The sequence below is a fragment of the Neodiprion lecontei genome, chromosome 7, assembly GCF_021901455.1.
Source record: "Neodiprion lecontei isolate iyNeoLeco1 chromosome 7, iyNeoLeco1.1, whole genome shotgun sequence".
Classification (NCBI taxonomy): Eukaryota; Metazoa; Arthropoda; class Insecta; order Hymenoptera; family Diprionidae; genus Neodiprion; species Neodiprion lecontei.
The window spans coordinates 7,277,266-7,301,696 of record NC_060266.1 but is presented as its reverse complement, the minus strand read 5'-3'; the positions used below and the strand labels follow the sequence as shown (position 1 = coordinate 7,301,696).

At 34.9% G+C, this 24,431-nt stretch overlaps 1 protein-coding gene across 1 annotated transcript in view; it reads right to left on the bottom strand.

Annotated features, from left to right (window-relative positions):
- Positions 1-13,505, bottom strand: part of LOC124295603 (odorant receptor 13a-like) — a 134,420-nt gene extending 120,915 nt beyond the window's left edge. The window contains exon 1 of the mRNA XM_046746135.1: positions 13,157-13,505. The gene's annotated coding sequence lies outside the window, so the exon portion shown is untranslated. The remainder of the gene's footprint in view (positions 1-13,156) is intronic.
- Positions 13,506-24,431: the final 10,926 nt, after the last annotated feature.

Below are 24,431 nucleotides of genomic sequence, written 5' to 3'. Positions count from 1 at the left end.
ATAGTTCTATGTTACTTGATTGTACGAATGAAAATGAAATTAAAAAAATAGTTAAGAAGATGAAAGTTAAAAAAGGGGGAGTTGATAATATTAGTACTAAAGTGGTCCAAGTTATTGTTGAACATATTGCTATGCCACTAACTGTATTATTTAATCAGTGCACGAGTCTTGGTGCATGGCCTGATGCATTGAAGAAAGCTGAAATTATTCCTATCCACGAATCAAGACATAAAAGTAAGGTTGAAAATTACAGACCAATTTCTCTGATATCAAATACTGCTAAAATCTTTGAGAAAATAATTCACTGCAGAATATATAACATTGTTAATAAGAAAGGAATAATATCAAAAAAAAAAAACAATACGGATTTATGAGAAATCTAGGGACGAGCGATGCGTCGGAGAAACTAACTTCCTTAATTAATTCCAACATCAATGGTAACGCAACAACTATTGTATCGTTTCTGGATTTGGCCAAAGCTTTCGATACTGTTGATAGAAAAATATTGCTACAAAAAATTTACAGGTATGGGATTAGAGGTGAGGCCTACGTGTTACTAAGGAGTTATATTTATAGTAGAGAACGAAGAGTCAAAATTAATAATGTTTATAGCAACTCCGCTCAATCGACGTTGGAGAACCTCAAGGTACAATATTAGGCCCATTACTATTCTTGACATATGTAAATGACTTACTAAAAAGCATATCGGATAATTCTATATTATCATTCGCCGATGATACTGCTGTGATAGCGAGCGATGATACATGGGCGTTGGCAAAGATAAAAATGAATATATATCTAAAGGAAGTTTCAAACTGGCTTGCTTTTAATAAGCTATCACTGAATACAGAGAAAAGAGTGTATAATACTTTTGGTAGTTATGAGGACAGTGTTCCTGATAATATACAAATTACAATTAATGACAAATTGATAAAAAGAGTAGAGTTTTGCAGATATTTAGGAAATGCGTTAATCGCATTCTGTGAATTATAGCAGAGACACTGGGTTTATCCTAGTACCTCTGCAATATCCACTTTGTACTATTTGGATTTGAGAAAAAAAAAAAAATGACGGTACTTTATGGATTGACATTTCATTTTTTTATTAATTGATCAAGTTTTATAAGGTTAATTTCCCTGATTTTTATTCATATTCTCATTATGTATTATTAATGTTTGTTTCAAATTTGTCACCAACAAGACATTTGTAAAGAAATTGTTTCCAATACATGCATTAAATAATGTCCTGAGGATGACTCTAATCAGAGTCGAAACGTTGACTTGAAGTATTGTCGTTAACACTTTGACCTACGTATCCAAGATCAAGCGCAACAGTACGGATACAAAGTTTTCGATTTCAAAACATAAGACATTGTACAATATCTTCAAGACCCAATTGTAGAAAAATGGTTCAGCGTAAGTTTGATAATTAACAGATTAGTCTCACTGATTTGTGAGATGTTCTGTTACGAATGTATCATTGCTCACACGGAATGATTGTTTATCAGGCCAGCAAAATTCTAATTTTTGAAACACTCCAATAAAAATTTCTTAAGAACTTTACAAGTTAGAAGCTGTGTTTGGTTTTATTTTGTAGATAAACAAATTTACTACACCGCAACAGTACGGATACAAAGTTTTCGATTTCAAAACATAACAAATTGTACAATATCTTCAAGACCCAATTGTAGAAAAATGGTACAGCGTAAGTTTGATAATTCACAGATTAGTCTCACTGATTTGTGAGATGTTCTGTTACGAATGTATCATTGCTCACACGGAATGATTGTTTATCAGGCCAGCAAAATTCTAATTTTTGAAACACTCCAATAAAAATTTCTTAAGAACTTTACAAGTTAGAAGCTGTGTTTGGTTTTATTTTGTAGATAAACAAATTTACTACACCGCAACAGTACGGATACAAAGTTTTCGATTTCAAAACATAACAAATTGTACAATATCTTCAAGACCCAATTGTAGAAAAATGGTACAGCGTAAGTTTGATAATTCACAGATTAGTCTCACTGATTTGTGAGATGTTCTGTTACGAATGTATCATTGCTCACACGGAATGATTGTTTATCAGGCCAGCAAAATTCTAATTTTTGAAACACTCCAATAAAAATTTCTTGAGAACTTTACAAGTTAGAAGCTGTGTTTGGTTTTATTTTGTAGATAAACAAATTTACTACACCGCAACAGTACGGATACAAAGTTTTCGATTTCAAAACATAACAAATTGTACAATATCTTCAAGACCCAATTGTAGAAAAATGGTACAGCGTAAGTTTGATAATTCACAGATTAGTCTCACTGATTTGTGAGATGTTCTGTTACGAATGTATCATTGCTCACACGGAATGATTGTTTATCAGGCCAGCAAAATTCTAATTTTTGAAACACTCCAATAAAAATTTCTTAAGAACTTCACAAGTTAGAAGCTGTTTTTGGTTTTATTTTGTAGATAGTCAAATTTGCTACAAAAAAAAAAAAAATGAAAAAACGGAAGAGACATTATTTACAGCCGGAGAAAGAGCTGAAAGTGAAACTTAACAAATTAGTGAGACAGGAGACTAGAGGACTAAGATCCTCCAAGTAAACGTTGGCGATTCAAACGAAAGCAGAACAACACGGCAAGAGAATTGTGTCATCACAGTACAGGTAAACAGACGCGATAATTCGTAGGTCAAGCAGAATGATGGGAGAAATGATACCGAAATGCAAAAAAATACAAGTCGATCGAGTGACGATGGCATTGAAGTAGCAGCTTACAGAAACAAGATACTCGAAGGAATGTTCAGAGAATTGATACTAAAATGTAAATTATAAAAGAAATACGTGGAGTCTATCTTGCGATGTAGGTATGAGGTGGATGAGAGATAGCTAGAAGAAATAGAAAAGGGCTCGGATATTTTCGACGATCAATAAAGGATAATAGAAAAAATTACAACGCGATGTCTTATAAGCTAGAGGGACAAACTACTTAACATCGGTATCGGAGAAGAAAGGTGATGAAAAAGATGTTGTACAATACGGAGCAATACTCCAAAGTCAAAGGACGATGTGTTTATAAAGCGCAGCGATTTAAGGTCGCGCACGAGGTAAGCTTACGATGTTACTCAGTCGGATATATTAGGTGAGCAAACCAAATTACGATCAAATTAGAGACGTGGAAAACATGAAGAAAAGATAATAAGAGACAAAGATAGACTGTGAAAAAAGAAAACCATAGTTTGGTTCCACGGACGCCATTTGAAAAAGTAATTAAAAATTCGTCAACTTCGAGGGCTCCAAATAGTCTGAATGCGCGTGAGAAATAAATTTTTATGGCCGAATCGGATACCTTGATCTCGAAGATACTTGAATCACATATTTTCAAGAGTAAATATTCATCTGATACTCAAAAAACATTGAGTCACTTTACGAGGCCATTTCGCGAGTTTTCTCGGCCAATAAAGGTGGGAGTACCACATGAGCTTAATCGTCGACTCTCGCGTTACATTTTTGATCAGTCTGTACAAGCAATGGGTCCGGAAAATTTCCAGATCCTTCCCAGAATATCCTGGAAAAACCATCGAACCACTTACCGATTCCACCGCTTTCGATGGGTGACGGTCAAGAATGAAACGGTGCACTATTCGCACACGATTATGCTTTTATTCGACGTTTCTAACATCATCAGGTTTCTTTAATGTAAAATGAATAACACGATTTTACATGAGAACAATACGGTGTTTACAATTTAACTTATGTACGAAAATGCCACTGTTTAATCTTATTGTTGAACTACTGTGTAAAATTCAAATATTCCAAACTTACATATATCGACATTATTTGGCACTTATTGTGTTTGTTACATGGTATTCAAGAAGGAAGTACGGATATCTCGTCTAAAATGCCGGAACAAAGAATCAAGACACCTTATAAACAGGACAACGAAATCATCAACATCAACGCAAACAAGATAAGAAATAGACAAATATTCCTTCTCAAATGTAAGCAATAAGGGTTGATTCCATCCTTTGTCAAATTTAAATTTAATAACATTGCTCACTTAAATAACGATAATTCTTTCAAAAAAGTCAGTAAAACAACTACAACGGATTGATCTCAATCTGGAAATAGCGCATAAATACCGTCAAGAAGTAGCAGCATTGAATAAAAAAAAACTTGATCAACAAATTGTCCAATTTCATGCAAATAATTCGAGTCTATGAGAACTGGATAGATTTAACGCTGACATTAAGAGCTCTGAAAGAACGTTTCTGAACATCAAATTGAACAACATCAAAAAACTTGATGCATAAGAGGTTAAAACGTGGCAAAATGTTGACGTACAAAAGAATTGGTGTGTTAATCTAACTAAGCACGAGATACCTGGTAACATTCACAATATGATAGCTCTTGGTCCTAAACATGTTATACCATGTAATAAAAAAGACATTCCTATTAATGAGCTAATATGTTCCGTTGAGACTGTTTTAGCATAAAAATATGTTATAACCAAGGATAGAGTTGGAGCGAATGTCGCTAGACAAGTGCTGGATGTTCGTAATTCAAGAGAGTGTAATTCTCATTATAAAAAGGCACAAGCATTTCTTAGATCACATAAGGGCATTGTTACTACGAAAGCAAATAAAGGCGATAGTACTGTCATTATGGACAGGAAAGATTATGTCAAAAAAAAACAAAAAAAAAAACTGAAGAAATTCCTAATCATACACAGAACTATAAAGCACGCAAAGACTTGACTAATGGAATAGCGAAACAGACCAATGATCTAACCAATAGCATAGCGATGAAGGGAAATTTTTGCAAACAAATCTATGGAGTAGCTATGGGATCACCAATTAGTCCGAGTGCAGGTAATTTGGTAATGGAAAAACTAGAACAAACTTCCGTCAATTCTTTGCCTTTCGAATTAATTTTCTACCAACAATACGTGGACGATACAATAACATGTGTGCACAAGGACAACATCCAACGACTAGTAAATGCATTCAATTTCTATCATCCACGTATAAAGTTGACGTATGAAATTGAAAAGAAAACAACCGAATTAGCATTCTTGATACGTGGTTAATTGACTACGAAGGAAGAGTGAAAACTGATTGATTTCACAATGAAACTTGGTCTGCCAGATACATTAACTATCAATCTCACCATTCGCTTCAATATAAAAAGATGGTGTAGCAATAGGCCTATTTGATGGAATTGGTACCAAAAACTCTAAATAAAAATGACTATACAGCAAAATTGATCTGGCATTTACAAGAACAACGAATAGAAAAACATTACGATAGTCGCATGTATAATAACGTTGATAACATTGATACTAAGGAAACGAAAGGGCTTGGATCAGTCCCGTTTATCGATGACCTGTCACAAAACATCAAAAAGACAATATTTATAGAAAACATCAATGTCTCGTACAAAGTTACTATGTAACAGTCGAACGAGCCCGCCAAAATCACAACAAGAGTTCAATGTTGATCGTGTAAAGGCATGACCGTCGCGGTCGTGGCCTATGAATCTAGTCCTCACCGTTTCTGGCTCTCACTCCCTCTACGGCGACTGAACCGATAACACGTTCGAAAGATAAACATATACGTCTGAAAATGAAGTGAACTTTTCGAAAAAACCAATTTTATCGAAGACACATTAAATTATTAACGTTGAACAGTCACCTAAATTACACACCAAAAAAGGCAAATATAAATAATAATGGAAATTACGAAGAGGCAGGAAATAGGATCGAATAAATCAACGGACGACACTGGACAAACACGAGGATGAATCACGATCGGATCGCTATTGATAAGTTTACATTATACACATTACACATATTTATATTACATTTCCACATATTATCCAACTTTTATACAAGCAAGCAGAACTTCACCGTACACAAGATAAGATAATTCTTTGTTCGCGTTCTTCTGTCAAACATTGACACGGAGATGTGGTGAAGGAGATGTACAAAATGATTTATTATTTTAATTCATTTAATTGCATTGTGATGGAAAACAGGCATTCCGTCACAACTAATAAGTTGAATCATATATTTATGACTTGAAAATCAAAAACAGCCACACTGGAATAAACCAATGTTGTCTATAAAATCGATTGTAAAGATTGTGATAAATGCTATATCGGCCAATCGTCGCAACATCTAAAATAACGGATAGCTGTATACGGATATGACATTAAAACGCGCAATCCAGACAGATCAGGGTTGGCTTGTCACTCGCTCGTGGATGGACAGAGTTTTAATTTAGAAAATACAAATATTACAAACAAAGAAACCAACTGGCAGAAGAGGATCGTAAAAGAAATGATACATCCCACCAGAGCGAGGCAGTCAGCAGAAAAACTGACGTTGAAAATTTAAGTTACCTCCATTCTCACATTATATAAATTCTCAAGAGGAAAAGCATTGACTGTCGCGTAAACAATACATAAAAACATACCAACTAACGCGTAAATATATGGATGACTTTCAAAGATAGTTGTTATAATTTAACATTAAGAGAGTAGGCTTATCAGTATACGTAGGTATGTGGGTAGTCACTTCCTTTTTGAACACCATTTAACAAACACCATAAGTACCAAGTAATGTCGATACATGTAAGTTTGGAATATTTGAATTTTACACAGTAGTTCAACAATAAGATTAAACAGTGTCATTTTTGTATATTAGTTGAATTGTAAACACCGTATTGTTCTCGTGTAAAATCGTGTTGTTCATTTTACATTAAAGAAACCTGATGATGTTAAAAACGTCGAATAAAAAGCATAATCCTGTGCGAATATCGCATCTCTTCATCCTTGACCGTCACTCGACGATATTGAATTTATGCAATAAATTACGTGAAATGTTTATTTCAACAGTTTTTGAATGCAGAGAACGATTTATTTAATTTTTCAAATTCACGTCGATTCGTTTCGTATTATAATGATGGTCGATAAACGATTTTTAAAATCACGTTCCAACGAACAATCTTTGCTACGAAAAGAACCTGATCTTGTCGTATCCTAATCGAAATAATTGGTTAATCAATCAGTACGAATACAAAGACTCGGATGATCATCACGCTGCGTTAAAAAAACATGCATTGTCGTTGTATCACCAGTTTGATTTTCATAATGTTGGGATACTACGTAAAGAACTCCGCTGTTATAATCGGCTAATATTAGAAATGTGCAGTATCGCTAATCATATCGATTCGGTGAATCTTAGGCAAGACGTATAAAACCTAAGTGAAACCTATTGGCAGGGAACGGAGTATATGGTGGGGACAACTGAATCCATTACAGCTCTCATAGTGGACAAAATTTCGTCAAATCGTGCTTTCGTTGTAAATAAACACGTAAAAATTGAATATCAAAATGGTTCGTAATAATTGTGGCGTTGTTAATTGTAAAAATACAGGCAGAAATAGTCAGTGGAAATGTTACGCATTTCCAAGAGCTAGTTGGAAAGTAGAACAAAGAAAAAAGTGGATAAACGCAATTGAGAGAATAAAGTAACGTATAACCTATTTCTGTAACATGCTCACTCAGATTAATGTGTGTGTTTCACTCTGAAAGTAATAAGTATTTTGTAAATATAAATACATTAAAAAAAATGCATATATACACTCATATATAATAATATATATACGTTCTGAAAACTGCCCGGACCGTAAAGTATATATGTCGCATCGCCAAGGAGTTCGAGATTTCCAAGCGACGCTGCGTCCAAACAGTGTTCTCGATTCCCGGCCGATGCTTATGCAAACCCAAGTGCGAGGCGCCAAGGGATCGGGCTCTATGGCTGCAGAAGAGGTTGCGCCTTATGAGTGCATTTCTGGGAACAGACTCACCCCCTTACGGGTGGTGTGGAGGGTAAAAACAACGAATGGCTTACGTGACGGAGGGACGGCGATTTTTATGAGTGGAAAGAAAAGGAGGCTTGACACACTTCTTTTGGGACCACGACCGAGAGAAGACGTTCTAGATCATTACACCGATATTTGAATATTGTATCATTGACCTGCATATGCAATAAAACTGTATTTAACCGTATCACTGCGGCAGTCAGTGAATTAAATTTCGTGTAATCTGACATATATATATTTTTTTATAGCGGCTTTTTATTTTTTACACACATCTTACGATTTTCAAGCGTGGTTTAATGTAAACATCAGATGTCGCTTAAACTAATCACTAATACGAATTCGTAGGTACGTGACTGACCTTCTCACTTGTGTCACATTTTTTCTATGGTTCTGTTTACTTTCTTCTTCTTATTTATGCTCACTCGTTACAAGAAATGGGTTATGTTATATTTACTGATTTCTCTCCAACTCTCTTTCTGTAACGACCTTTGGACAGAGTAATCGTGTGTTCCGATTTCTGACGCGTTTGCGGTTGAATTATAAATAAACCCAACGGAGCCATGAGGAATAAGAAAAAAAAGTGTCAACCAATATAATTTGACACAGAAAGTGTTGACAAGGTTGCGTCAATAATGAAACAACCTCTCTAGTTCATGTAATGTACAACAGGAATCTCAAAAAATCCAGTAATGAGACCAATTGGTTTTAACAATTTTGAAACAATGAATTTAAATGAAAAAGAAAATGATATTCATTCGCGAAACTTTGAGAATATGACTGATGAGTGCAAAATTTTACACTGACAATTAAACCCAAATGACAAATTGACTTTATTGATCCTGGATGTTCCTAGTGAAATATATAAAGTCATGAGAGAAAATCAGTCAAAAATATTTATTCGCATACAACGTCGCAGCTTTACGACATGACTGGTGTCAAACCTTGTTATAATTGTGGTATGCTAAACCACGAAGGTAGCAAGTGTGATAAATAAGTCAAATGCCTGAAATGTGCTGGTAAACATGCTACAATGAATTGTAAAGGTAACTGTAAGAAATGTTGCAATCGCTCCGACAGCAACCAGAATTACAATACTAAGTATAAAATTGACTACTTTACGACTGACAGTTACGAATGTGACATTCTGAAAAAGAAAATAGAGAGAGATATTGACAACACGGATTATAGCGTTGAACCTATTTTACACAGATTTGTTGGTAAAACTGAATTTACAAAGAATAACACCGCAGTTAAAGAGAAACCTGATTTATCAACTGACGATGGAGGAGCGAATGATTCCAGCGACGATGAAGCGGGAATTACAAATTCTGAAACTACAAAGAAGAAAAAACTATCACCAAAGAAGAAAGTAAATAAGGATAATCTCTTTATCCAATAAAAGAGTTTCGAACAAATGAAAGAGAAGCCTGAAGCCAAAGAAGCCTGAATCCTAGAATAACAATAGTATACGCACGAAGTTGGCTGTGGGATGAGATAAGATGAAAACAAAACAAAAAGCATCTCGCAAACAAAGCTTCCTTTGACAGCTGTCATCGGCTGTCTATGACAGTCTTTGACAAATATCTTTATAGGTATCTGTTTCTGACACGAAAAAAATAAACATGCAAATTATCAAGATGATTCCCGTCGACGCGCAGAGGTGAGACTGAGTATCGTTTCAAATATAGTGGATAATTGGTCTACAATTGCAGGCTTTATTAGAGGTAATGAGTAAAACGGTTCAACAATTAGGTCCCCTGGTGATTACAAATCACGTATGAACAAAAATGGAATTTACGGGGGAGAAGCAGGATTAGCTGCAGCTGCGGACATTTCTAAGATATGTTTAATCGTGTATCGCGGAGAACAAATTCATCCACACCAAATCGGATCCCAAGATGAGAAACAATTCTCGCTACTCGTCAACGGCGACGGAGGAAGTGGACACTTTGATGTCTTGCAGAAACGGAATAAAATTCAGATAGTGAGTACAAAAATCTTTAAAAACTTCATTCGCCATAGCGTCTGCATCAATAACCAAGATGGGAGCTGATGAAGAAGAAAAGCTTTGGTTTATCAAACAATCCTCATGAACCCCATGAATAGTTCCGAGTAGCTCTAAAGAAACGTTCGATTCTTCCTCACGAGAACGGAAACTGACTCTTGCGAAAGAAGTTTCTGGGGAAACTTGCAAATAAACAATCAAATCTACCGTGAGCTCAGACGACTGACGGAGAAGATCGAAATTTTTCATCAACCAATGAGATTCGAAGTCAACTTCGAACTAAATATGAAGTGAAAAATGTAGAATAAATTGATTTCAAAAAAAAAAAAGGATTGATATCAATTATTTGTACTTATAAACCAGACACAGTAGACTCTATATCTCTATATGTAGATTAGACCTGTCCTTAAGAAGGGAAAAATCGAATTTTAATGGTCTTACCCCCCCAATTGGTTCGGAATAATTAAAAAAAACCCCACAGGCAGGGTCTTTTGAACCACCCAACGGGGTCACTAGAGAGCAAAAAAAAATCTCACTCGAAAAATAGACCTAGGAAAAATTGGATTACTAAGGCTATTATTATATCGTGTAATCACAAAGAGAATCTATATAAATTGTGGAAATTGAATCACAATAAGAAAGAACTGAGAGATAATTATAAAGATTATGCAAAATTTCTTGATAAAGTTATTAAAGATGCTAAATATAAGTTCAAAGAAAAACAGATTCTTAGATACAGTAAAGATCGAAAAAAACTTTGGGGTACTGTTAATTCCATAATAGCTGATAAGACTAATAAAAAAACCCGTATAGAATATACAGTTGATGAAAATAATAGGGTCATTGAAAATAGTGATAATATAGCTGAAGAATTTAATAATTATTTCTGTAATATAGGAAAAAAATTGAGTGATAGCATCTCAATTGTGACAAATACAATAAAACGAAACTACCTGACTTTAAAAATAGTTCTATGTTACTTGATTATACGAATGAAAATGAAATTAAAAAAATAGTTGAGAAGATGAAAGTTAAAAAAGGGGGAGTTGATAATATTAGTACGAAAGTGATCCAAGTTATTCAACAATAACGATGATACTGATGTGATAGCGAGCGATGATACATGGGAATTGGCAAAGATAAAAATGAATAAATATCTAAAGGAAGTTTCAAACTGGCTTGCTTTTAATAAGCTATCACTGAATACAGAGAAAAGAGTGTATAATACTTTTGGTAGTTATGAGGACAGTGTTCCTGATAATATACAAATTACAATTAATGACAAATTGATAAAAAGAGTAGAGTTTTGCAGATATTTAGGAAATGCGTTAATCGCATTCTGTGAATTATAGCAGAGACACTGTGTTTATCCTAGTACCTCTGCAATATGCACTTTGTACTATTTGGATTTAAGAAAAAAAAAAAAATGACGGTACTTTATGGATTGACATTTCATTTTTTTATTAATTGATCAAGTTTCATAAGGTTAGTTTCCCTGATTTTTATTCATATTCTCATTATGTATTATTAATGTTTGTTTCAAATTTGTCACCAACAAGACATTTGTAAAGAAATTGTTTCCAACACATGCATTAAATAATGTCCTGCGGATGACTCTAATCAGAGTCGAACCGTTGACTTAAAATATTGTCGTTAATACTTTGACCTACGTATCCAAGATCAAGCGCAACAGTACGGATACAAAGTTTTTGATTTCAAAACATAAGACGTTGTACAATATCTTCAAGACCCAATTGTAGAAAAATGGTTCAGCGTAAGTTTGATAATTAACAGATTAGTCTCACTGATTTGTGAGATGTTCTGTTACGAATGTATCATTGCTTACACGGAATGATTGTTTATCAGGCCAGCAAAATTCTAATCTTTGAAACACTCCGTTAAAAATTTCTTAAGAACTTCACAAGTTAGAAGCTGTTTTTGGTTTTATTTTGTAGATAATCAAATTTACTACAAAAAAAAAAAAAGGAAGAGACATTATTTACAGCCAGAGATTAAATTCAGCCGGAGAAAGAGGTGAAAGTGAGACTTAACAAATTAGTGAGACAGGAGACTAGAGGACTAAGATCCTCCAAGTAAACGTTAGCGATTCAAACGAAAGCAGAACAACACGGCAAGAGAATTGTGTCATCACAGTACAGGTAAACAGACGCGATAATTCGTAGGTCAAGCAGAATGATGGGAGAAATGATACCGAAATGCAAAAAAATACAAGTCGATCGAGTGACGATGGAATTGAAGTAGCAGCTTACAGAAACAAGATACTCGAAGGAATGTTCAGAGAATTGATACTAATATGTAAATTATAAAAGAAATACGTGGAGTCTATCTTGCGATATAGGTATGAGGTGGATGAGAGATAGCTAGAAGAAATGGAAAAGGGCTCGGATATTTTCGACGATCAATAAAGGATAATAGAAAAAATTACAACGCGATGTCTTATAAGCTAGAGGGACAAACTACTTAACATCGGTATCGGAGAAGAAAGGTGATGAAAAAGATGTTGTACAATACGGAGCAATACTCCAAAGTCAAAGGACGATGTGTTTATAAAGTGCAGCGATTTAAGGTCGCGCACAAGGTAAGCTTACGATGTTATTCAATCGGATATATTAGGTGAGCGAACCAACATACAACCAAATCAGAGATGTGGAAAAGATAAAGAAAAGATAATAAGAGAAAGATGAACTGTGAAAAATTGTAAGCCAATTAATTTACCGATCACTGCAGAGAAACAATAAATGATCAAATTCAAGTCAAACAAGGCAATTGAAGCTATTCGACAGTGAGCAAAAAGATAGTAAACCGCTGCTGTTCATCGATATCAGGTGAATCAATCAATTCTAGCAAAGCAAGATCAAGAAAATAGGCAATACTCGCTACAAATTAAATAAGTGCTGACCGTTGCGAAGTCACTTGCGGTCAGGGTTGCAAATTTTTCAATCAAATAGTAATGCCGTAACTATTACTTTTTCAATTCATAATGAAAATAATTTCCATTAAACCATTAAATTCGATGATTAAATTGTAATAATATTCATTGAATCATTAAATTTAATCTTTTAATGAAAACACTAATGCAATTAAAAAAGTAATGCATTGTTTGCAACCCTGCTTGCGGTATTAGATGAAACCCACGTTGCTCACGCAGAGCAAACCACCAGAGAAAGTACGAAAAGAGAAAAGATGTAGAAAAGATACGATACAAGTAACTTCGTGGCTTGACGAAATAGAAAAAAGAAAACCTCACTTACGAGAATAGAGGAAAATGCAGGTGCAGGTGTAGAAAGCAGGTAGAGAAGATGTCGGTAGCACAGTAGAGAAGAAGATAATAGAAAAGGGATCAAAAACTAAATCTATTTGAAGCGGTAGAAAAGATAACTCGTACGCAGAATCGAAAGCACGTCCGCTTGGAAGATGTGTTGAACGTAGTGTGTGAGGCGTTGAGCGATGATCCTGGCGATCCCGGCCGATTTTCGGTGTGCTGCTGTCACGTGATTGTCTCCTCATCCTGTGCGATCTCTGATTGGTCGAGCGGGTCACGTGATACGGGTCAACAGGTAAGAAGGACGGTAGTCCATCTTCGCTCGTCTTCTCCTTCGTCGATATATCTTGACATTATCGATCCGTCGAGCGATATGTGGAAGGATTGCGGTCGGATGCATCGCGCTACTAGTGAGGGGGGGAGGTCTACCCCTCGCGATATTGCGATATCGATGCGTGTGTAGATCTTGCAGGTAAAACGCAGGATGATTGGAGATAACGATCTTACTCGCAATGTTGCGGTGTCAGTATCGAAAAGGTACAGATCCTGTGCCGACTCCTCCCTTTTATGGTATTCTCCGCGTAGTCCGTTTCTCCAATGCGTAGGTATAAATAAAAGTCACTTAAAAGTAGTCAGTCTTTTGTTTGGAGTGTTGGCCTCATTGTCAGCAGACGTGTTTTCGACGTGTTTCGCGTCTAAAATACCACGTGACAAGACAAACAACGAACAATCGTTCGTCATGTTTTGAAATCGAAAACGTTGTATTCTTACCGATTGATTAGCCAATTATTTAGATTGAAATATGATATGATTAGATTCTTTTCGCAACGAAAAATTGTTCGTTACAAAGTGATTTTCGAAATCGTTTATGAACACAAAAAATAAACAAATCTCTCTCTCTGCGCTGAGAAAAAGTTGAAATAAACGTATCACGTGATTTATTGCGCATTGTCATTTCTCAAAATCTCAGGTACATATTTCCGACCGTTAAGCTAGCTTATCATCTTAAATTCCGAAATTGTATTCCAGCTGTAATCAATCGTTCCAGTTAGTTTTAATATCAATTAGTAACTGCCGTCTATCGCTCAACTTCGTGTCAATTGTGTAACTTGTTATTCTTGCACGCAGGGTTTTCATGAATTGTGCCAAACCCGCGAGGATACAAAGTTATTGTTGTTGTTGTTGGCGGATTGTGCTGCAAGACAAAGGATTGAAACAAGGGGACGAAAGTGAGAGCTTTGCAGCGAGAATAAAGCGTCGCGCTTTATACAAACCATTTCCAAAGTTTGGCACGTTACTTCGAAGTTGACGTATAATATATTAAAGGTGAGTAAATATGTATACTTCCGTTTTCGTTCGAGTACCTGAGACAAATTTTCTGGCTACCAAAAATAAACGCTTGCTAGGTTTTTTAATTCTAATGGCTCTGCCGTAAGTTTCTCTCAGTTTGACATATGTTTTGAGGCTAATTTTAAGTCACAACAAACAATCGTCGAAACGAATAGACATCATCTTGGCACAACGAGGCGAATTCGAAAGCTCTGGCTGAAGTCAAACTGACAGTTGAATTTGCAAGGAACGATAATATTGTCGCAGATGTATTTTGAGTTAACTTTGAACAGCTGCTACATTGTTTGCAAAGTGTCGATTCTTGACAAGCCAACATTGTCAAGATGAAAGAAAAATTGAAAACATCGGGTTGCTATTATAATTACTCAAGTTTGATTGACGAAAATTTTCGACCATGATAACACAGGCCCACAAATAAAAAAAAAAAAAAAAATAATCCGAATATGAAGTCAGAATGCGGGATTTTTCCGGGGCGATTTTCACTAAATGGCTCTTGAAAGTAAGAAAATATTGATACGCAATCGTATGAGTTTTCGAAATTGCAATCATTGTAACTATACGTTTTTGGGGTCGCTGAATCCGAATCTGGAGAATTTAAATTTAAATTACAGATTAGGTGTTTACATCTGATTTTCGGAATTTTGTCGCATTTTCGTGTAGATACGTTTTTGGGGTCGCTGAATCCGAATCTGGGGTCGGTTTGACCCTGTCAGGTCGAAATCAAGGTCGTTTCAAGGTCAAAACGAGAAATAACCGTTGAAGCCGAGACGATCGCCATAACTATACGTACGTGTGGGGTCGATGAATTCGAATCTGGGGTCAGAATGGGGCATCCTCAGGTTCGATTATCAATAAATGGCTGTTAAAGGTGAGAAAATTCCAACAATCAGACGTAAACACCTGATATGTAATTTAAATTCAAATTCCCCAGATTCGGATTCATCGATATTTTTTTTATTTGTCCTCGTGGGCCCGTGCAATGGATTTGCGCCTCTGGATCTTTTGTCCGACGGGAATATTTCCTCTAAGCTGTACTCACTCGGCACGTGAATATAATTCACTTCTCGGTACCGAAGGCGACAAGGTTAAGGCGGGACTTAAACTTGGATTTGCTCGTCAACGGTGCGAGAACTCGGAACCTCAAGCGTCTGCATCCCCGCAGAGACGTCAAAGTATGACTTGCGTATGACGCCAGTTATACGGCTGTATATACCTATGTATCACGCCATGTATTATGTATACTGGTAACGGGTGGTGGAAATTGTCAGGTCGAGAGTCGCGCAACAAGACGAGTGAGCTGCTCCTAATCCCCTTGCGGGTCTGGTAACCGAGACTAATAAGCAACGAAGCCGAAAGCGCTTTGCCTGCGGCGAAACTGTCTATTTCGATCAATAATAGGTACTAATAGTCCAGTCACCAGGTGAGTCTATCCTACGATAATAGATAACCAAGCGTATATATACTACAATCCTATTCGCCAGCCTACTAAAGAATTTATAGAGGTAATATGCGAAATAGCTGGGAAAATTAATGATTGTTCCGCAGTGAATCGTTGGATATGGCTGTTGAAGAAAAAATGGATTCACCAGCTGGGAAGCTTATGAAATTTTAAACAATCTCGTTTCTTCAATCACATCTCTACGGCCAATGGTTTAAGAAACATTCAGGTTTCCAACTAACGCAAGAGAGTGGAGGGAGCGTATTGTGCAACTAGTACGTAAAATACGATTTTACGCACGGTATCGAAAAGTGCCCATTTACGCAGTAATAACACTGCACGGGTCGTTTGAACGCTGCCTAACCCGAATGTTGTGGCATTTGTTGGTTTTTTTTTCTGTGGAAAAAAATTCCCTGGGGTCTAAATATTGGCAATGTTTTTTTTTTTGTTTTCAATCGTACAAACGAGTTATTCTGTCTTGCGCGTCGAGTTTTGGAAATTGAATGGTGTTTTGAAGAAAATTCTTTTTCTGACATTTGCCTTCGAGGTTGAAAGAAATCTTGGAATTATATCGTTCCTTCCCTAAATTACGAGAAGACTGATACGGAATTTTGATCGATTAAATCAAATTTACTATGTAAGTTCATTCTAGTTCAATAAAATATCTTTCAAGCCGCCAAATTTTTGCATTGCAATTCAGTTGAATAAATTCTTAAACGATTCGAAATATACGTCCGTTCACCCTTTTTCTATGTAACCTAAACAAATCTGCATTTTGTTCAGCAATACGGATTATTATAATCAAGCTTGCATCGTAAAAAAAAAATAACTGTTTTTCAGGTAAGATTTTCACTCGACAGTTGAATCCGAAAATTATTTTCTACGTCGAATAAATTTTTGAAAATAACACTTTTATTAGACACGGCAACGAAGCTGAGATTTTTGCACGTTGTGAAATCAAACAGATCTAAGATTACTATTCAAATATATCGTCCCCTAGAGGAAAAAAAAAAAAAAGCACGAAGGACCAACTTTTTCCTCTCGTCGTCAGTGCGTGAACCTGAGATACGAAAAGAAAATCGTTGACTTTGAGGTCTGTTTATTTTGCGTGAGTGTTCCTCACGTAAGCACAAAGGTCCTCCTCCTAGCCTTTGGTAGCACCGTTCAAATTCCGTAAGTTTGTTCATTTCCTACGAGATTACACAAGGGATGTCCTCCCGAGGAATTCAGGCCAAGCTTTGATAGCCTGAATTCGAATCCCGATAGACTGTCGCCACTATTCGCTAATGATTCCGCAATCATTGATGCGGCACGCCGTTTTGCAGTGGCGATTCAAAATTACTGCGGTTATGTCGATTATTCATCGAGGGCCGATCCGTTCGTGCAGATATTAACCCACGAACCATACAAATCGGATAACAACGGACCTTGGGAAATAATTTTTTTTTAAAAAAGTAACTTCAGACGAAATGTTTATCGGTAAATAATTATTTCATAAAGTTTGAAAGACAGATTTGAACGATCTATTAATTTTCAAATAATTGCTGTAATTATTCCAATGATGAAATCTCACGGTTTTGTCAAATTAATTTGATTCAATTAAATGATTGTCAGAATTCCGTGAAAATCTGGGTGAAAGTATAAGTAAGATTCTGCAGGGGGGATAAAAATGCCTGAAGTAATAACATTGCTGGAGATATTTTGACCGCGGTGATTTTGTCGAAAGGTCCTTTTCTACGGAGTCATTTTTTACGAAGTCATTTTGTCCCAAGTAATTAAGTGCGTTGACCGTAAATTGAGCACGATACTTTTGAATATGAAATGAATTTTTAGAATCTCTGACATACTCGTAAAAAAAAAATTCTTTGATTTGATAAGAATTGATTGTTGAGATTCGAGAAACTGCATTTAATTAAATCGAAGCTTGTTCAGTCGAAATAATTGTTCTTCTCTGAATGCGCGGTGATAAGAGAAGGAAAATCTGAGCTTGAGGGTTTCGATTTTTCCGTGCGGTGAATGCGCGGGTAAAAAAAACGTATTAGTTTTTGAACTAATTATCACTTGCCGAACGATGAGAAACCAGTTTTCAAAAAAAGATCAAATATAATCAAAAAATTTTAATCAGTGGTTTTCTTTTTATTTCTTCTTATTTACAGCTTCAACGCTCCGAGATATCGAATGGTTATATTTTTATTACAGACACGGTCAAAATGAATTTTTCATATTAAGGAATAGATTTTGCCTAATGATCTTACCTTTTTTTTCCAACTATGACTGTGTAGTGATATTTCAATTGAAACATTCGAGCAGACAATTAAATGTTTGAATTATTCCAAACAAAAGAATCGAAATGTACCTAGCAATAAATTAATACATTTTCAAAAGATTGCTGATATCCGAAATTATGCACAGTTGATGCACTGGATTTACTCGGTAATAACAAGTATAATGAATAATTTATCTCTGCGTAAAACAAAATTTATTTACGCAACGTGAAGGAAAAACAACATCGAGAAATGGAATTTCGAACGTTGAACCGAAGATGAAATACATTTCAATTATTACCACGAAGTGAGTTTTTTTTCATCCACTCGAAACGTAACTTACACATTTAACGATTATACACTGAGATAAATTTTTAGTTCCGGTTACCGCTCAGTCCTTAACTATTTTCATTTTTTGCCACAATCGAAAAATATAGTTCTTGGTAGAAAATGAAAATTAGTTTTCTAGCCAATACCAGAAAATCTAGTATCCGCTACGATTCTTTCTCATTACGATCACAGTTACAATATTTCCTTGCAACTGTTGCGAAAATTTAATGCTTGTGCAATAATAAATTGACGTTGAAGCCTTGTTTAACTAAAAAAATAGAGTAAACCTCTGTAATGATTCAAATAGAACCGCGCAATGAACACGGCACGAGTGAATTAGGTTAGACCCAGGGAGTGGGGAACCTGGTCACAAATTTGAGAAGGAGGAGGCTTGGTCTACGTCTCTCCAGGAGGAAGGAGGTGCGGAGGTTTTCCTCTCTGAAAAGAACTCGTAATCGATCCAAAATCGACCATTTCAAAATAATAAAGTAAATCTAAACTACGAGGACATACATATTAAATTAAAAATTGAACACTCCAAAACCCAAGCCCAAATTTAAAGAGAGACGATATAGAACGAGAAATAATAAAAGTGTAATAAACAAATATAGTGCCTTGACGAAAGACGGTCATTGACAATTATTTATAATCTCAAGAATATCCACCAGTTTTAACCATATGCACTGTTTTAAACCATATACACCTGGAATGAATGAATTGTGGAATGGATGAATGAATGAATTTTAAACCTAATGACGGCTCGGGTGTGGATATATTTATAAATAAATTAAAATTTTCACTCTACTACTCATAGTTTATAAAAGATTTTTAATATTGATTTGGCACAATTTTTAATTTTCAAATAAACTTATAAGTTTCTACTGAATTTTTCTAGTTACCGTAGCAAATGAAACTTTCCTCGGTGTAGAGAATTGATTCGTCGTGAATGTATTATCGAACAGTCCATGGTACAAGGCAATTCGAACTATCTCTATCCGCAGGGCGAATGTTGTTTACCAAAGTTGATAAATTTTATCCCCGCATGTATAAGCAAGGATAGCTATAAGGAAAAAGGAAAAGCTTTTTCTCCGCAGCGGTACCTGCAATGTTTTCTGGTTTCAACTGCAGGCAAGTCGGGTAGGCATAAAACCCCTGAGAGATATGATCCCCGGTACGTGCAGCACGTATCGTCAAAGGACCTCTTATTTTCAGGTACGGATAAAACTCGCCGTCTCTCAACTGCTGAACCGATTTTTTTTTCTGTGGATAGCTACAACGTCTGGTCGGGTTCAGGTCCGTGTTTCGGTACAATTAGATCGATAATTTTGGCGATACAACGATATTTGTAAACTAAGTCAAAACGGAATTACACGCTCGAGCGAACGCCGAATGAAGTCTCCGGGATAGATAAAGGAGTAGGATGTCCGTTATTTTCCAAGTCGATTTGTTTTTTAGCAATCGCTCCATGAATCTTTAGTTTATGTCCTAAAAAAAAAAAAAAATATCGACCCCAAACAAGCCCTTAGTTTTCACTTTAAACCGTGCCGAAACCGTGATACGTTTCCCATTTAAGTAACATGGGATTTTGCAACTTTTTTCATTTAATTTTTTTCCACTGCGAAATAAGTTAAAGTACGACAATGAGCGCCACATATTTTTTTAGGAATTTTATTACCCTACAAAAAAGGTCTCTTATAATTTTTTGGTAAAATTACTCTTTCGAAAGTTATTCAACGTTAAACTTGGGTTTATAATTAATTTTATAATATTTTCAACTTTATTTCTATTTTTACCTTTCCTAACTGTAAACTTGTCAAAAATATGAAAACAATTGTTATCACTGGAGCACTGATGGCCATTTGCGTTTATTCTATGAGTAAAACTAGAATTTGAACAGAAAAAAAAAGAATCATTTTTCGAAGAATGAAAGAGATAACATAACCCCGAATTTATAATCAGCGTGACATTAACTTTATATAGTATAAATTCCAGTTCTTAAATTGCTATTTTCTATTTGCTTGATTAATTTAATGCCAATCAACTAGAGAAAGTAAACAAAATTTCAATTTATATTCAATTCTTCACTATTTCACCCAATGCCATGTATAAGAACTTCAATGAAATGTGTCACGGCTTCGTCACGGTTTAAAGTGAAAATTAAGGGCTTGTTTAGGGTCGTTATTTTTTTTTAAGACGTAAACTAAAGACTCAGGGAGCGATTGGTAGAAAAAAAAATCGATTTGGGAAATAACGGACACCCTAATAAAGATGTATGTTCGAAAGTTTTTGAGATCTCGATGAGTTCGCAAAAAATTCCAAAAGATCTTGTGATCGTGTATAACAGCTTCGCCGCGAATAGCATTTGAAAATATTATCGAGCATAGCTGCAATGGGCTTCCAGTTACACGTACTCGAAATGAGAAAAGTTTATTTGACGGATTTTAGTCAAATGCGGCTAACAGAATAATTAACTTGATTCAACGAAATACTTTTGTCGGGCGAAATACTTGTGACGACTTAATGTAGAATGATCATGCTTATTATCAATTCATTCAAGACAACACGGCGTGACGTTCTTTACAATAATCTGAATTTTTTTATCAAAAAAATGTGCGATTGAAATGACTAATCGTTTGATTGAACGCACCTCAAATCGTCTTTTTTTTTTCTTTAAGAAATATGAAATTCTTGTACCAAAACAAATCAAGTTCGCTCTCTTTTATGTATTGTCGAGTGAACAGTTCAACGGTTGAAAGCATGTAACGAAATTTGTTGTTACAAAATTTTTTCTCATCGACCGAACATCAGAGTTATTCAAGCTCACAAAACTTATTCTTCGAATTATATCATTTGTCATTCTGTTAACTGAATATTTTGTGGTATTTACTCGATGTTTAATGGACGAAAATTTGAGAATCTGGCGATTTTGGGCTTGGAGACCCATTTTCAAAAATTCGTACCTCCGGTTGTAATTGAGCTAGGAACTTCTGCTTTTTTTTCTATCTTGAAGCCAAAAAAATGAATTTTAATATAAAAATTGTCTGATTAAAAATTATTAACAAATTCGTATTGTTATAAGCAATTCAAATGTTTAAATCGATTTTTAACAATTGCCCCCAACTCTTAGCAAGTTTTTATTACAACCATCGTATTCTACGTTAAATTTCCTATCGAAAACGTATTTTTAATCAATGGGCATATCATTATTACTATTGGAAAAAAAAAATTTATTTATCTAGCGCCGCGCGTGGGTTTCATTGCACGCCTCATTTTCGTGCCTCGTATCGTTTTCCTCTGTGATACAAGTAATTATTCTATATTTTTAATAAAATAACATTATTTGTTAGCAAACAAGACTTCATAAAAAATCCAACGAAAAAATAAATAAACAAAAAATATTACTGCATCGAATCAAAAATTAATTTACGAAGATTTCAATACATTATATTATTAGTTAACAAGTACCTGGTATGCGCGGTATTTTTCATTTAAAAATTTTCACATCACCTTCGATGGCTCGAAACTTGGTATTGATGCTTTTTTGTAATGCTTTCAAAGTCGGAATTAATGTCATAGAAAAAAAATAAAAAATAAACACATTGTTCCATTTAAAAAAGTGACGTTGGCCTCGACGTAGCTTCAGCGCCTCCACCGAAAAAGAACAACGTAACTTTCATCTGAAACTTTTTTGACTTTCGTCAATAGTTCGAGTACCATTGTTCTGTCACACGTTAAATGCCCCGCCCTTTGTACTAAATCAATGCATATTAGACTGGGCCAAAAAAATTTACTATTTTTTTTTTTTGAAAAATATATTGAGAATATCATTCAGTATGGCAAAAAAAAAAATTTCATGAAATTTTAAGCCCTTGATATTAACTTTAAGAGGTCTATCATCGCTATTTTTGATTTTTAGTAATAATTTGTTGTTTTACGTCAGAACTGTCGAAATATTGAAGTGAAAAAATTTATGTTCACTTATCCCTTTATAAAATTAAATTCCCTACAAAAAAGGTCTGATTATAGATTTTTGTCAGACAAGCCGTTTCCGAGTAATTAAGCTTAATAAATTGATATAATTTCTCGATTTGACTTTTTTAATTTGGAATTTCGTGACTAACGAATCAATGAATGTATAAAAAAAGATCATGACAGATTCTTAAAGGAAATTTAATGTTCTAGAAAAAAGATCTCTTAATATTTTTGCCTCAGTTTAATTTTTCAAAAGTTATTCTCAATTAAAATTGAAGAAAAACTTGAAATTTCAATTTTTTTTTTGCCATACTGAATGATATTCTCAATATATTTTTCAAAAAAAAAAAAATAGTCAATTTTTTTGGCCCAGTCTAATGCATATACCCGGAGGTATGATATGTAGTAACTACACGAAATTTTGTCATTTCGAATATTCGCCAGAGTTCCCACGTGCGAAATAACTCCGCGAATTCAATTCACCTCTCGAATTCCTTCCGGCGTGTATGGAAAGCGAGCTTTTCGCTCTGTTTTTTTTTCCAATTTTTTTTTTTTTTTCTCTCCGTTTAGTTACAACACCGCACCGACTGCCTACTCAACCTCTGCACGAGCTATCTATCCCGCAACAAATCGTTTCATTTCCGCTCACTCGGACGCGTATCCGTTCGACTTTTTTTCTCCCTCTGGTTCTTTGTTTTCTTGTTACCTTTTCAAAACGCTGCTCCTTGTCGCGAAATCGGGTCTTATCGAATCTCTTGCGAAATAATCGATCGATCTAACAGGTTTTTCATTTCGTTTCAGGCTTCCATGGATTCGAAATTTTTGCGCTGTCGCTAGTTCCGAGGGGAAAAAACAACGCTGTTCAAGGATTTTATTCATTTCTTCTGCGGAAAATCTTGCAGATCAATGAAACAATGTATCATATATCGAAGTACATGTATACACACATATATATATATATATATAATAATATATATACGTTAGGGTGATCCAGAGAAAAAAAAAATTTTTTTTTCTTCCAAACAGGCTCAAAAATTTCGCTTGGATGTAAAAAAGTTACTGTGAAAAAATGAGCCCTTAATATTAATATTAAGATAGTCCTCGTCGCATTTTTTTAATTCCCATAAGAATAATACGAGAAAAATTATTTTCGCTTCTTCTGATTTTTACACCTTTTAAACGACCAGTCGAATAAAAAAGCCCCATTCTGATCTTTGTAGAGAATTGAACGTTCTACAAAAAAGGTCTGAAAACATTTTTTGATTAGTCCACTCGTTGAAAAGTGATTCAAGATCAAAGTTCAATTTTTTTTTTCTTCTTAAAAAATTAACATCGGTTTTTTTTTAGCCCACTTTGGTTTTAATTATTGTTTTCTTCGTGTTGTTCGTCAAATTTGAGATATCCCACGTTATTACCAGGCAATCTCCTTTCAATTATATCGGCACAAGTTGACTTTGTTAATCTCATAATTCTCTGTACAATATTAATTTTAAGCAATTCACTCCTGTTATCAATTATTCTATTCTCGTGTCAGATGGTTCTGTAAATATACAATCGTTTCGAGGACGGGCCCGAAACGTAAACAATTTTTTCTGGATGTCGTTACCGACCTTCATTTCCAAGGAAAATATTTACTTCAACATTATCGAGGTCAAGAAACTACGATTCGTTATGCTATAAAGACGACTTGAAGCTCGAAAGGGTCATATAAATAAATTCTATACATTTTTGTCATTTTACTCGTGTAATTTTTTTTTTTAGAGAGTCAAAATATAAGACACAGTAAATTAGATATGTGTATATTTATATGAAAAAAGAAAAAATATGTCACAAGGCCTCGCCCTGCTAGCTCAGAGTCAAGGGTCGACCGCGCCTGAAATTTCCCTACAAGCGGCTTTTATGGCGGAAAG